Source organism: Ipomoea nil, unplaced genomic scaffold, assembly GCF_001879475.1.
Source record: "Ipomoea nil cultivar Tokyo-kokei standard unplaced genomic scaffold, Asagao_1.1 scaffold1558, whole genome shotgun sequence".
NCBI classification, from domain to species: Eukaryota; Viridiplantae; Streptophyta; class Magnoliopsida; order Solanales; family Convolvulaceae; genus Ipomoea; species Ipomoea nil.
Window position 1 is genome coordinate 1,114,102 of NW_017617986.1, and position 13,780 is coordinate 1,127,881.

At 35.9% G+C, this 13,780-nt stretch overlaps 1 long non-coding RNA gene across 1 annotated transcript; it reads left to right on the forward strand.

The window, feature by feature from the left end:
- Window positions 1–1,611: 1,611 nt before the first annotated feature.
- LOC109189576 lies at window positions 1,612–2,018 on the forward strand. Its single transcript, XR_002055583.1, has 2 exons — window positions 1,612–1,803; window positions 1,930–2,018. It is a non-coding gene; the product is annotated as an uncharacterized LOC109189576 (long non-coding RNA).
- Window positions 2,019–13,780: the final 11,762 nt, after the last annotated feature.

Genomic DNA, 13,780 nt, shown 5'->3' on the forward strand with positions numbered 1-13,780 from the left:
ACAGGGAGAGATGACTTGATTGTCTCCTTTTCCATTTCCTTGAGCTGCAAACTCTGAATCTGCTTGGCCAACAATGAATTCGGTTCTCGTAGGAACTTCAGGAACAGGTCCTTGTTCGAATTCAACATCTCGAACCCATCAGAGAAGTCTGTAAACTCGCAGCTCGCCTGGATTCTCTTGATGTACTTTCTATCTATAAACATTTGATCAATAAACGCCTTGGCACTCATCTGAACCAGCTCATAATCTGCACTCGTAACATTTCTCGCTGCATCTTTGTTTTCCAGATGAATTTGGCTGCAGATATCTTCCAAGATTGCTGTTACGTTTATCTTGTTCTTGTTCAACTATTATGTGATTGGGCAGGTATGCAACAATTATGCCATTAGTGACAATTTCATTGAAGTTCAAAACCATATAAATCATGTGCTTGAAGAAAGGAGAAACAGAATCATCAAGTGATTTGTATGATTGTCACATGTTTTGGTGTATGGTCCACGAACTTGAACTCATGATCATGGAACAATTTGAAATGGTTCGAATTATCTGTTTATGATGCTATTAAGCTTTCCCTGTTATCTATTGTTATTTTATTGGGTGAAGTGTCAAATAGCACCCTGAACCAATAGCGAAATGTCATGTCGCACCCTAATCTTACATAAGTGATGATTCGATGCACAAACTAAAAAATTTTATCCGCCTAGAACTTTTTATAGGTTGCCTTCAAGTTATAGGTAATAACTTGTTGATGTGGAGGTAATTTGGTATGACATGGCATCCATTTCATCATTTTGCTTGAATAAACAAAGCCTAATTTTCTAAAATATCCAAATTGCCCCAAATTCATACATTCTTCATCCAGAATTCTCACGCAAGAAATTCTTCATCCCATGATGTTTGCTTCTTCCCTCCACCTTCATCAAAACCAAAAAAAAAAAAAAAAAAAAAAAAAATTGTCGTACGCAACCATCGTTGTTCTCTCCGTCTCTCCCTCTCTTTCTCTTTCTCTTTCTCTTTCTCTTTCTCTCTGAGATGTCAAAAACTGATGGACAGAGCAGTGTATGCGAAGGAAGAAAGAATGTATATTCATGTACTGGTCAACTTACATCATAAGAGGAAGAAATTTGTGGTGCGGCTCGCAATCATTGCCCAACTTTTCTGTATAATTAGTAAAACAAAAATATTAAATTATTGATTGATTACGAAGCAACAGGGAGAGATGACTTGATTGTCTCCTTTTCCATTTCCTTGAGCTGCAAACTCTGAATCTGCTTGGCCAACAATGAATTCGGTTCTCGTAGGAACTTCAGGAACAGGTCCTTGTTCGAATTCAACATCTCGAACCCATCAGAGAAGTCTGTAAACTCGCAGCTCGCCTGGATTCTCTTGATGTACTTTCTATCTATAAACATTTGATCAATAAACGCCTTGGCACTCATCTGAACCAGCTCATAATCTGCACTCGTAACATTTCTCGCTGCATCTTTGTTTTCCAGATGAATTTGGCTGCAGATATCTTCCAAGATTGCTGTTACGTTTATCTTGTTCTTGTTATGCACTTCCACCTAACTCGAACCCTGCTGAAAGCCCCCCCCCCCCCCCCCCCCCCCCCCGTTTTTTCTGCCACATTCGGAGAACAACAAACAGGCGACGAATGGTTCAGTGAGGCATTCCTTTCTGCCTTGGACTTCTCTATCAGATGATCAAACAACCCGATATCTTCCTTTGAATGTTTCTCGATGCTAGCTATGGCATGGTTCTTCTTTTTCTTCTCGTTCGGCTTCTTTACCTTGTTGTTGTCAGGTCAACAAAACATTATTAAGCACAACGAGGATTGAGGAAGCTAAAAACTGGTTTGATTTGCTTCAAGTCACAGGATCAAATATCTCTGGAAATTGACACTGAACTAAGTTTTTACAGAAAACATAGAACTCTGCAAACTTACATTTGTCTTGTAAAACTCATCATCGCGTTTAGCAAGCATACCGGGCTCTGTTGGTTGCAGTTTCCCTGCAAAATTCTCCGTTAGTAAACGAATCTGATTTACGATGTAATTGGTGGTGCGGCTCACATTGGAGTGCTAGATGCTCGCAATATTTTTGTTAAATTCATAGAGGAACAGGGAGGATGGGTTTGGCAGTCTTGGCGGTGATAGGGTGGTGAAATTTGTGCGGTGGAGTGGTCGACGGCGAGGCAGAGGAGGGTGTTCAGAGTGGAATAGAGGGCAGTGGAGGTTGGGGATGGAGTCGAGGCAGTGGTCAACGGTGAGACGGAGGAGGGTATCGGAGTGAAAGAGAAGCCAGTGGAGGTTGGAGATGGTGTAGATGCAGTGGTCGATGGAACTGGGAAGGAAGAAGAGTTAGATATTGAACTTTTGATTATTTAAGAAATAACCCAAAACTTTTCTAAAATTTTAATTTGGGACACATTAATAAAAACAAATTCCACGTCAGATAAATACTGGCGCCATGTCATCAGGGATACCAGGAAACCTATAAAAAGTTCTAGGCGGACAAAATTTTTTAGTTTGTGCATCGAATCATCACTTATGTAAGATTAGGGTGCGGCATGACATTTCGCTATTGGTTCATGGTGCTATTTGACACTTCACCCTATTTTATTTGTCTTGAAAGGTAACATTTTAGCTTAGATTGTATCAAATCGCATAAATTGGAAAAAGTACAAAATTCATTATCATTAAACTCCAAAAATGCGAATAGACATTTAGTTGCTAAAAATACATTTCCTAGAGTCAATATCAAATGTTAAAATCGTCTTGGCTATGTCAAAATTAATAAAATCTTTTGAAAAATAATTGTTTTTAAAAGACAAGCCAAATGACTGAGTATAGGTTTTGGCGTCATCAAAAAGGGGGAAAATTGATAGGAATATTTTTGTAAGTTTTGATGAGCCAAATGTACTTTAGATCCCCTTGGTTTTTAGGTCTTTTAGTACAAGCATCATAAATCAGAATATCGAGTCAAAAGGAATCTACCATAGGAAGAACAAAATTAATTTGGGAAATTAATTTTGGTCCTACGAGTATTCATCTGAGAAAGATGCATAAAGGAATGGCGTTGCAAAGGTTAGCTTGATGAGCTTAATGGTGAAATGGTAGAAGTCCTTACTTAAAACAATCACACTTGAGATCAATTCCCCCCTAAGGACTTAATTTTTACAAGTCAAGTTCGATTCCCCCCCCCCCCCCCCCAAGGACTTAATTTTTAGAAGTCAAGTTTTCGGACAAGCACAATGTTCCTAAAGGAGCACGACAAACACAATGTTCCAAAAGAGCACAATGTCCTTAAGGAGCACAATGTGTACAAGCGAGATGTGCCCAAGGAGCACAATGATTGAAAAGGAGCACAATGTTCTAAAAAGAGCACAGTGTGAACAAGCACGATGTGTTCAAAGGAGCACAATGTGACCAAATCAGAAAGAGCACAATGTTAAAGTCAAACAAGCAAGAAGTGCCAAAGTCAAAGGAACACAATGTGGCAAAGAAGCAAGATGTTCAGAAAATGAATAAATTCGAAGGAATTTATTTTGGATCAGCCCACATGCCACAAGAGTCCAAAATTGCCTGAAGATTTTTTATCAGAACGGAAAAATATTTATGAAGACATGAATATAAAAACTTATCCTATAAATAAATTCTATCAGATGAATTTATTTCAAAGATTCGTTGGATATTCAAATTGACAATAAAAATAATATTTTTAAGAAACAACTTGAAAATCAAGTTGAGATAAAATATTATTTTGTCAGGCAAGTTGACAATCAAATCAAAATTGAAGATCTACTATTGTCAACAATATCAGGCTATGAAGATTCAAATTTCAAATATCAAATTATCTCACTCCAATGGATATATTTGATTGCCTATAAAAAGCCATGAAGACTTGAAGACAACAGAGAAGAGATTGAGGTGCAATACACACGGATAAACAAAGTGCAAAATCCAAAAGTGCAAGTGCTCAAATATTCTTAGAGACTTAGTCTGAATAGTCTCAAATCTAGTTGGAGAGAGATACAATTACCTTTGTATTTGTAATTGTAGAAAGAGTATAGCTGTGTGCAAAACACTCGTAGTTGCTAAGTGTAGCTGTGTGCAAGACACTTAGTTGGCGTTGAGTATAGCTGTGTGCGAAATACTCGGAGTTGAGTGTAGCTGTGTGCGAAACACTCGGAGTTGGGTGTAGCTGTGTGCAAGACATCCGGAAGAAGTGCTTGTGTAGCGCTTATTCACTATTGTAACTGTGTGTGGAAAATAGTGAATTACTCCTAGAACTGATTGGAGTAAAGTGGACTAGGAAGATTACGCCACTTCCGAACCACTATAAATTGCCTCTCTCATTTACATACCGCACTTACATAATTTGCTCTATTTATCTATTTTATCCGACTAACCCGTTTACTATTCACAGTTAATCACAACCGTTCGGGTTTAGTGTGTTTTCACGTATGCATGTGACTCAAACTTTTCGAGCTTAAATCTTGGATTATTCTAAGCAAGTTTGACGTGTTGCATGTAACGTTCGTTACACGAGCGACGTGACACGATATTTATTTACAATCTTGAATATTATTATTATATATTGAGTGCACCATCTCCTTTATATATTCAAGATATCCCTGTCACTTTACATATCATCTGTACCCATCTTACATGCGCATTTAAATTATTAGTTGGGCATAACTCTTTACATACTATTATTCCGCTGTGCAGTTTTAAACTTACTCTATTTACTTGTTACTTAGAGTTGAAGTTACCAAAGAGTTATTTATTTTGAAAAAGCTTGAAAGTCTATTCACCCCCCCCCCCCCCTCCCTCTAGACTTTCACCACCCTATCGGGACCAACACAGTACGATAAACTCTGGTACCTTGTGCCTGAAGATAGATCTCCATACGAGCCTTCCAGAATGAATAATTGTGACCGTCCAATTCTGGTGGTTTCATGCTTGCAACCATCCTGAATAAAAACAACCAGCCAAAAACACACAAGCAGGCAAACTGCCAACCGACAACCAGAGACACTTCCAATAAAAAGAGAGCAATGCAAAAGCAAAAACTTCCCGTACGGATCAAGTCACTTTGTAGACTTAAAAGCTCTGATACCACATGTAATTTTGCATTTTCTCAATTTAAGAGTATTAATAGGATTAAACGACTGATGGATTAGACTGACAGATTCAGTGATGATATCAATCAGATAGTTGAAACACTAATTAGTTTGCAGAAAGCGTAAACTAAGGCAAACAACGAAAAGAACAACACACAAGATGTTTACCTAGTTCGATACAGTGTGTATCTACATCTGGGGGACGATCACAGAGGCGTCCAATCCACTAACAAATAATCCAATGTACAAAGGTAGAGAACCAATAATCACACCCAAGTTCCCCACACAAGGTACGTACCCAGTCTACACCGATTTAGTGGATTGTTGAAGATGGAGAGCCGTGCATACAGAAGTCCAATGAAATCCCTTCACTTGGAGAGCTAACTCTGATGCAGTCCACTTCAGTGACGCAGTCTAATGTTGTTCCCACAACTGTGTGATCTTAGCGTCCTTTTCGTTTAAGCAACGATATCTCTGCTCAAGTTCTTCATCATAATCAACAAGAACTAATTGTCTTGAGAAGAGGCATGATAATCAAAGATGTGTTCTCTTAGAATATGTCGAAGTGTTTCTTTCTTCTCAAAAGCGTAACCCTTATTCATGACCGAATAAGGGTACTTATACTTCCATAGCAAGAACATTTTCCATAGGTATCTCTGATTGTAGATGGTAGGACTATATGAGAAGGATGTAATCTTAAATATTCGGTCCATACCTTTCCAAGACAGATCCGCTGATATTCTTTCCAAAGCTGACTTCTTAAACCGCGTTCAGTAAAAGGAAACATCTTCCTAAAATAGATCTTCAGTGTCAGTACGTCTGGTGCTGTATCTGATCAATCAGTCTTCTGTTACACAAACCGACACCAAGTTAACCATATCTTATATTGCCATAATAATATTGCCAATTATATGTTGGGATTTTTTGAGCAATTAAAACACTAACAAGTGTAAAAACAATGTTTTGGTTTTTTACTGATGTGCTACTCAATTTTTTGGAAAACTTCCCCCTACAACATATGATTTTTGTTAGACAAAAAAATAAAAATAAAAATAAAAATAAAACAAAGCTAGTAAGATTGTGTCTCACCGCCCACACAACAGGCACGTGTGATACACATGCCCGTCTGGGAGATTGAGAGTGACCGCCAGATTCAATTGATTTTAAAATTTAAGTCGTTGCCAGGCAACGCCCATATTTTCGACCGTTGCCTGGCAATAGCTATTTAAAAAAAAAAAAAAAAACAAAAAAAAAAACAAAAAAAAAAAAAAAAAACAAATTATCTATAAGTACCAGTTATCTCTATAATTTTTTCACATTTCATCATACTCTCAATTCATTTATATTATTCTCTCAATTTTTGCATCTCAAATCATTTTTTTTTTTTTTTTGCATATCATAATGTAAAAAAGCAATTCTAGTCATCAAAATTCACAATCTAATTTTCCTTCTTTCCAACCATCTTCACAAAATTATTAATTTCTCCAAAATTCTCAAAGAAATATTTACAAAGAAATGCCGAGTTACACGACTCGCAATATTTACAAAGAAATGTCGAGTTACATGACTTGTAATTACATCATCAACTTCGCGCGAATTTGGTTGAGCATATATGAGCAACAACCGGCAATTAGTTTAACCGGTTTGCATTTTAATTTTTATGTACATTAATTTATTTTTAACCGCTTTGTAATTGATTTATATAAAACCGCTTTGTAGTTTAATTTTTAAGTAATTAGTTTTAATTATCATTTTAACTAATTAGGTGTATGTATGTTTATTTTAATTATTTATGATTACAATTATAAATTAAAGTAAAGTTTGTAGCCAACTTTTTATTGTTTTGTTTTACAATTTCAGTACGAATTTTTATTTTCAATTCCAGTATGTTTCACTATTTTTTATTATAATTATAAATTTATAAATAAAATAGATAAAGAAATAATTAAAATATAGTGGGTAAAATGGTGGATTCACAAAAATTGAGAAAAAATTTAAAACTGATAAGGGATATATAATGTTTTTGTGATTGAGTGAGATAGTGGATGATGAGGTTAAAATTGGGACCCACAGAAAACAGGAGAAAAAACTCAAACTGATATGAATGCTCTTATGCAATTAATACTAAAGTAACCCGTTTGATCAGTCATTGTTGACATGCATGACGATTAATTTATTAATAAAATTTAAATTTCAAAATTAAAAATGGGGAAAACGACACTTTTGACCCTTGAATTGTTTTACTTTTATAAATTTGACCTCTATCAATTGATTTGAACAAATTTAGTCCTTGAATTGTCTATAGTGTGACACATTTAGCCACTGAAATTATATAATTACAAATTTAGTTAATAAGCTATTTTACCATGAGATTATATTTGTCAATTACTTTACTCATTAAATTAAAGCTTCTTTCTCTCCCCATCTCCATAGCATAAATTATCATTCATTCCAGCACTATACCTAACACCAGAATAATACTCCAGGCCAAGCTAGCCAACATCGGAGTATGGAGACTGTCCTTTGAGAGGTTGGTGGGTCACATAAAGTTGGCATAAACGGGCCTCGTCTTAGTGGAGCTCGATCACCAAGATTCCAAAACCATGCATGGAATTGGAAACACAGTGGCAATGAAAGCGAATTGGGACATGATGGTGGTGGAGAAAGGGTAGTCGCCGGCTCGCCGTCAATCCCCACACCTAATAAGAATCTAAAGAATCCGAGGGTAAGAAGGACGCAAGTCCTGGTGGTGCATATTAAAAATCCGCTGCAGCTGCTTGAGTTAAGCTGGCCTTGTTGGTCTATATTGCCGCATCGGTGGGCATAAAAGATGTGAGCAATGAGTTTCATGATGGGAGGGTGCAAAAGAGGTCGTAGGCATCCATGAATAAGCCCATGCCCGCTATGATGATAGCTTTGTAGTGATAATAATGTGTTCTTGCGGAGTCCAGCGCCGCAAGAACCTTCAACGCCATATCTGATTATTAGCTTGTTAACTTTGAATTGGATAATCTAATCTATGCAAAGCTCTGCAATATTATTTCAAATGAGATAATAGGACATGACAAGACTGTGTGAATGTATTTTTTTTTTTTTGTAGTTAATAATGTTTTGATTGGTGGGAGAAAGTTAAAGGAAGTTTCATTCAATGCAACAATATCTATAATGAAGAAGCAGTGATTGAAAGTAATAAGTGTTACTTTTATTTGTCTTCAAACTTCATATACATAGATGTTATCTGTAAGGAATTTATCCATGAGGAAAAAAAAAAAATTATTACCGCTATGTTTTCCACTATGACGATGGCCATTTGCGGCATCTTTATGGGCGCCAACCTCTCAAAGGATAGTCTTCACTCTTCATATTCCGATGTTGACGAACTTGGCCGGGAAGATTATTCGGATGTTAGGTGTAGTGCCGACATGGATGACATATTACTAGGGTTAGTGAGGAATTTATGCGATGGAGATGGGGAGAGAAAGAAGCTTTAATTTAATGTGTAAAGTAATTGACAAATATAACTCATGGTAAAAGAGCTTATTAACTAAATTTGTAATTATATAATTTCAGAGACTAAATGTGCCACACTATAGATAATTAAAGGATTAAATTTGTTCAAATCAATTTATAGGGGCCAAATTTACAAAAGTAAAATAATTCAGGGACCAAAAGTGCCTTTTTCCCTTAAAAATAATACTGTAATAAATTTCACTTCCAGCATGAGACGGAAGAATATCTCTGGCTGGAGGCAAAGTTTTTTTTTTTTTTTTTCTAATTTTGAAATTTAAAATTTTAAAAAAATTAATAAAGGGAAAATGATACTTTTTTCTCCTGAGTTATATACTAATAGCATTTTTTTCTCTCTGAATTATTCAAGTGCAGTTTTTTTCTCCTGAAATGTAAATGGATATATTTGCCCTTAAAATAAATATTTCATTTATTTTTCTTCTCCAACAAATTATGACCACAATTTGGTTCAAACCAAACAGACACTATAGCAACTAAACTGAAATATTCTTCACAATTTAGAATCGAAACCCGATATTTAGAGTTTATTAAAATCGAGAACCGAGACGGCCGGTTCATTTTCCGAACTGAAAAAAAAATAAAATACATTTATTGCTGAATTTAGACTATTTTAAAATAAAGACGTTTCAAAATCGCAAACCGGATCTGGAACCGCCGGTTCACGGTTCAGGATCCAGTTTTTTCGATTCATAATTTTAATAAATTAAAATCCAAATATTGGGTTCTAGATCTGAATCATAACCGGAAACATTTAATTCGATTGCTATAGTGTCCGGTTCAATTCGAATCAAACTGTGGTCATCCCTACATATACGCAATAATTTGTTGGAGAAGAAAAATAAATAAAATGTTTATTTTAAGGGTAGAAATGTCAATTTAATATATCGGGAGGGGGGGGGGGGGGGGGAACCGTCACTTTTAAAATAATTAAGGGAGCTAATGTGCTTACACGAATAATTCAGAGGGGAAAAGTGCTATAAGTATATAACTCAGGAGGGAAAAGTGTCATTTTTCCATTAATAAATTAACTATCACGTCAATAACTACCAGTCAAACATATCAATTCTGGTTTAATTGCATAATTTTTTAGGTCGTTCAGAGATTCAATTACAATGTTTTTTTTTTAGTTCAATAGCTAATTGCATACCGTGGTGGAGCCACCTTATATGAGCAGGGGGCCTCCCCCCTCCCGCAAATTATGCTGTGCAATCGAATGCACCATGCGCATGGTGCATTCGATGCAAAACGACGTCGTTTTGGTTAAAAAACGCGCGTCCCACTTAAAGAAGAAATAAGGTTCGATTCCCGGCAATAGCATTTTTATATATCCATAAATTCATAACTATGTATCCACAAATTCATAACTATATATCCACAGTGAATGAATGAAGTAAAAATTCACAATGAATGAACCAAATATCCACCATGAATGAACTAAATATCCACAATGATTGAACTAAATATACACAATGAATGAACTAAATATCCATAAATTCATAACTATATATCCAGAAATTCATAACTATATATCCACAGTGAATGAATAAAGTAAATATCTACAATGAATGAACTAAATATCCACAATGAATGAACTAAACATCCATAAATTCATAACTATATATCCATAAATTCATAACTATATATCCACAATAATACTATTATCGAGAATCGAACCTGAATTTTTTATTAAGTGAGATGCGCGTTTTTAGTCAAAACAACGTCGTTTTGCATCGTATGCACCATGCGCATGATGCATTCGGTTGCACATCATAACTATTGTCCTCCCTCCCAAAACAATTTTTGTTTTGAATTAGTATAAAGTAGTATGGGCTAATGGCGGCTTGGCCCCTCTCCACAAAAATATTTTTTATTAATATTATAATAGTTATTTTGTGGTCCCCTCACCACTATAATTCTCACCCTTCAAGAAAATTTCTAGGCTAGGTTTTGACAAATTGCGTTGATTATGGTCTACACATTGTTGTGTGGACCATAACAAAAAGTACATTTTTAATATACTAAATGTACATTATTTATGTATTGAATGTACATTATATAAAATAATGTACTTTTAGTATTTAAATAATGTACTTTCCCTAAATACAATGTACATTATTAATATACTAAAAATACATTATTTTTGTACAAAATGCACATTATTTTATAACATACCAAATATGATCCACACAACTTGTGTGGACCATGGTCCACACAATAATGATTGCTAAGTTTTATACTCAAACCATCCAAATTTCAAACCTGTAAACCAGAAACGCAATGCGCAGACAATCAAATTTTCTTCAATTTTCAACTTGCAAATCGATAGGTAATTTTTCATTTCTTTTTTATTCTTTAAATCTTTGAATTTTTGTTATGAATTATTCTTTATTGGAGATGGATTCATCCGTCCTCACAACAACAAAAAGTTTAGATATTGTAGTAGCTAAGTGCCTAAATCATCTCTTTCATTTCTTCAATTGACGACAACAACCGCAGTGATCGACCCCCTGCACCAACAAATCTTGGCTCCACCCTGATTGCATATTTGTTTGTTGTTCATGTAAGTGTACAATTTTAGTACACATTAAAACCTTTGTTGGCTAATTTATTTAGTTTTCTTTTATTAGATTTAAATTGTTTTTAAGATTAGTTTAAATCTTTTGGACCACTTTCTATCACCAAAAGTTATTTTAAGTGGATGACAAGCATTGGATTTTAAAAAGAGAAAAGGCATTACAGTGAAGATTTCAAATGAAGGGCGTGACTGTGATTAATCGAAGGAAATGTGATGCTGATTCTAAGGATCACAGTGTTGGATTGAACAGCTATAAAAGGAAGCCTCTCCAAAGAAGAAATTGTCATTTTTTTGGTGAACTGCTATATTGATTGAAATCTACACAAGTGCTATTTAAATTAATCAGCTAAATTATATTATTATTATTATTGTAGTTCAATTCTGGTCTGCACAGACAGTACCTGGTACAGCTGAAGCTTCGGTTGAAGATCGTCACGACATGCACGTACAATCCTGAGTAGATGTTAGGAAGGTGTTGTAGTGGTAAAGGCTGAGGGCCATTTGTACTTACCTCTTGTAATACTCCTTGGTGAACATCTATAGTGGATTGGGCAGACGTGAGTTGCCCCGCAGACGTAGGAGAAGCGCTCTGAACTGCGTGATAAATCTCTGAGTACTTGTTTTATTTTTATGCATTTATATTTCGTTATTTATGTTCATTAAATAACCTAATTAATTGATAATGTAATATCTCTTCTAAAACAAGTAGAAAATTAAAGGTATAATTGAATTCAAGATTCACGGTGCAATTTCAATTGGTGTCAGAGCCTGTAGACTTAATTTATTAGTCTATCGATCTGGCTATTCCGTGCTTCTTGAACTCAAGCTTTCAGCATTTTTTATTATTATTGTTTGTTATACTATTTTGTTCAATCTCACTGTTTATTGAGTGTTTCATAATGGACCGTGTGAAGGTTCTTCCCCAGTTGACAGGCGACAACTATGCCTATTGGAAAGCTCGCACACGTACACATCTTAAGGCCCAAGGAGACGCTGTTTGGCGATCCGTGGTGACAGGTTGAACTCATCCGACTAAAGCCAGTACCAGTGATGATGGAACGCGAGTAACTAAACCTGAAACCGAATGGTCCCAAACTGAAATAACTAATGTTGGATATAACGATAAGGCCTTAGATACGATTTACTCCCTTATGCATGAAAGTCAGTTTTCTATAGTTGCAGGTATTGATTCAGCTAAAGGTGTTTGGGAGGCTCTTGAGTCAACTTACGAAGGAACTACGTCGGTGAAACAATCAAAGTTGCAACTGGTCCAGTCCAACTTTGAAGAGCTTCGGATGAATGAGGATGAGACCATCACAAACTTTCACACACGTGTACAAGAACTGGCAAATCGTGCGATGGTCCTTGGTGAACCTTTCTCACAAGCAAAACTTGTTAAAAAAATTCTGAGATCCTTACCACCAAGGTTCAGAATGAAAGTCACGGCCATTCAGGAACACGATGGCTGGGAGAACAAAACAGTTACTCAATTAATGGAAAATCTTCGAACCTACGAAATGGAAATTTTAACTGATCACACGAAAACGAAAAAACAAAAAAATGTAGCTTTTGCCGCTGAAGGAAATAATTTTGTATCTGATTCAGACGAACCAGGTGATGATACAGTTGTTGATTTGACTAAACAATTTTCTAAAATTTTGAAACAGGTATCAAATAATTCACGCAACAAAAATCCACAAAGAGGAACAATGTCATCCAAAGCTGGTCTTAAGACAAGCTCGTCAAACATCACGTCCAGGGCAGTCCAAAGAAAAATCTAACAATAAAGGAATCAAATGCTATGAGTGTGAAGGTTTTGGACATGTACAAGCAGAGTGTGCCACCTACCTTAGATGCAAAAAGTCTATGTCAGCCATTACCTGGAGCGACGACGAGCCTGACGTTGAAACAACTGGATCTGATGTCGAAGAAATCTCGGGTAATTTTGTTGCTTTTACTGCACGTATTGCTGGATGTTCAGAACTTGAAGAAGGAGCTGACTCAGAGGGAGGTGAATATGTCTCAGCGGAAGATTTAGAATTAAATGCTTTATCTTTTGAAGTTGAGTTTAATAAGTTGTACCCCAAATGGGAAGCCTTAAGAAATGAAAATCGCAAATTGGCTAGTGAGATAGGGATTGTAACAAATGCTAGTACAGTGTATCAAACTCAAATAGCTGATAGGGATCTGCTTCTTAAAGAGGCATCTGCCCGAGAAGAGAGACTGAAACAGGAGGTACAGACCCTGAAGTAGGAGCTAAGCACCTACAAACGACAAATCCAAATGATGGACACCACTTCAACACTTGACAAAATCCTTGATTCCGGAAGAAAAACTTCAGCAAAATTCGGTTTGGGTTTCACCGGAAGCAACTCAAAGGATAAAACGGTATTCGTCAAAGCGTCTGGACCTGATCCAGGAGACATTCCTGAATCCAGCTCAACGAAACATAACAGTGGTATAATAAGGTCAAACAAGCAACAGTACAAACTCTATAACCCCGTATGTCATTATTGCAGGTTGTGTTGTCATACCAAACCCGAATGCTACTAC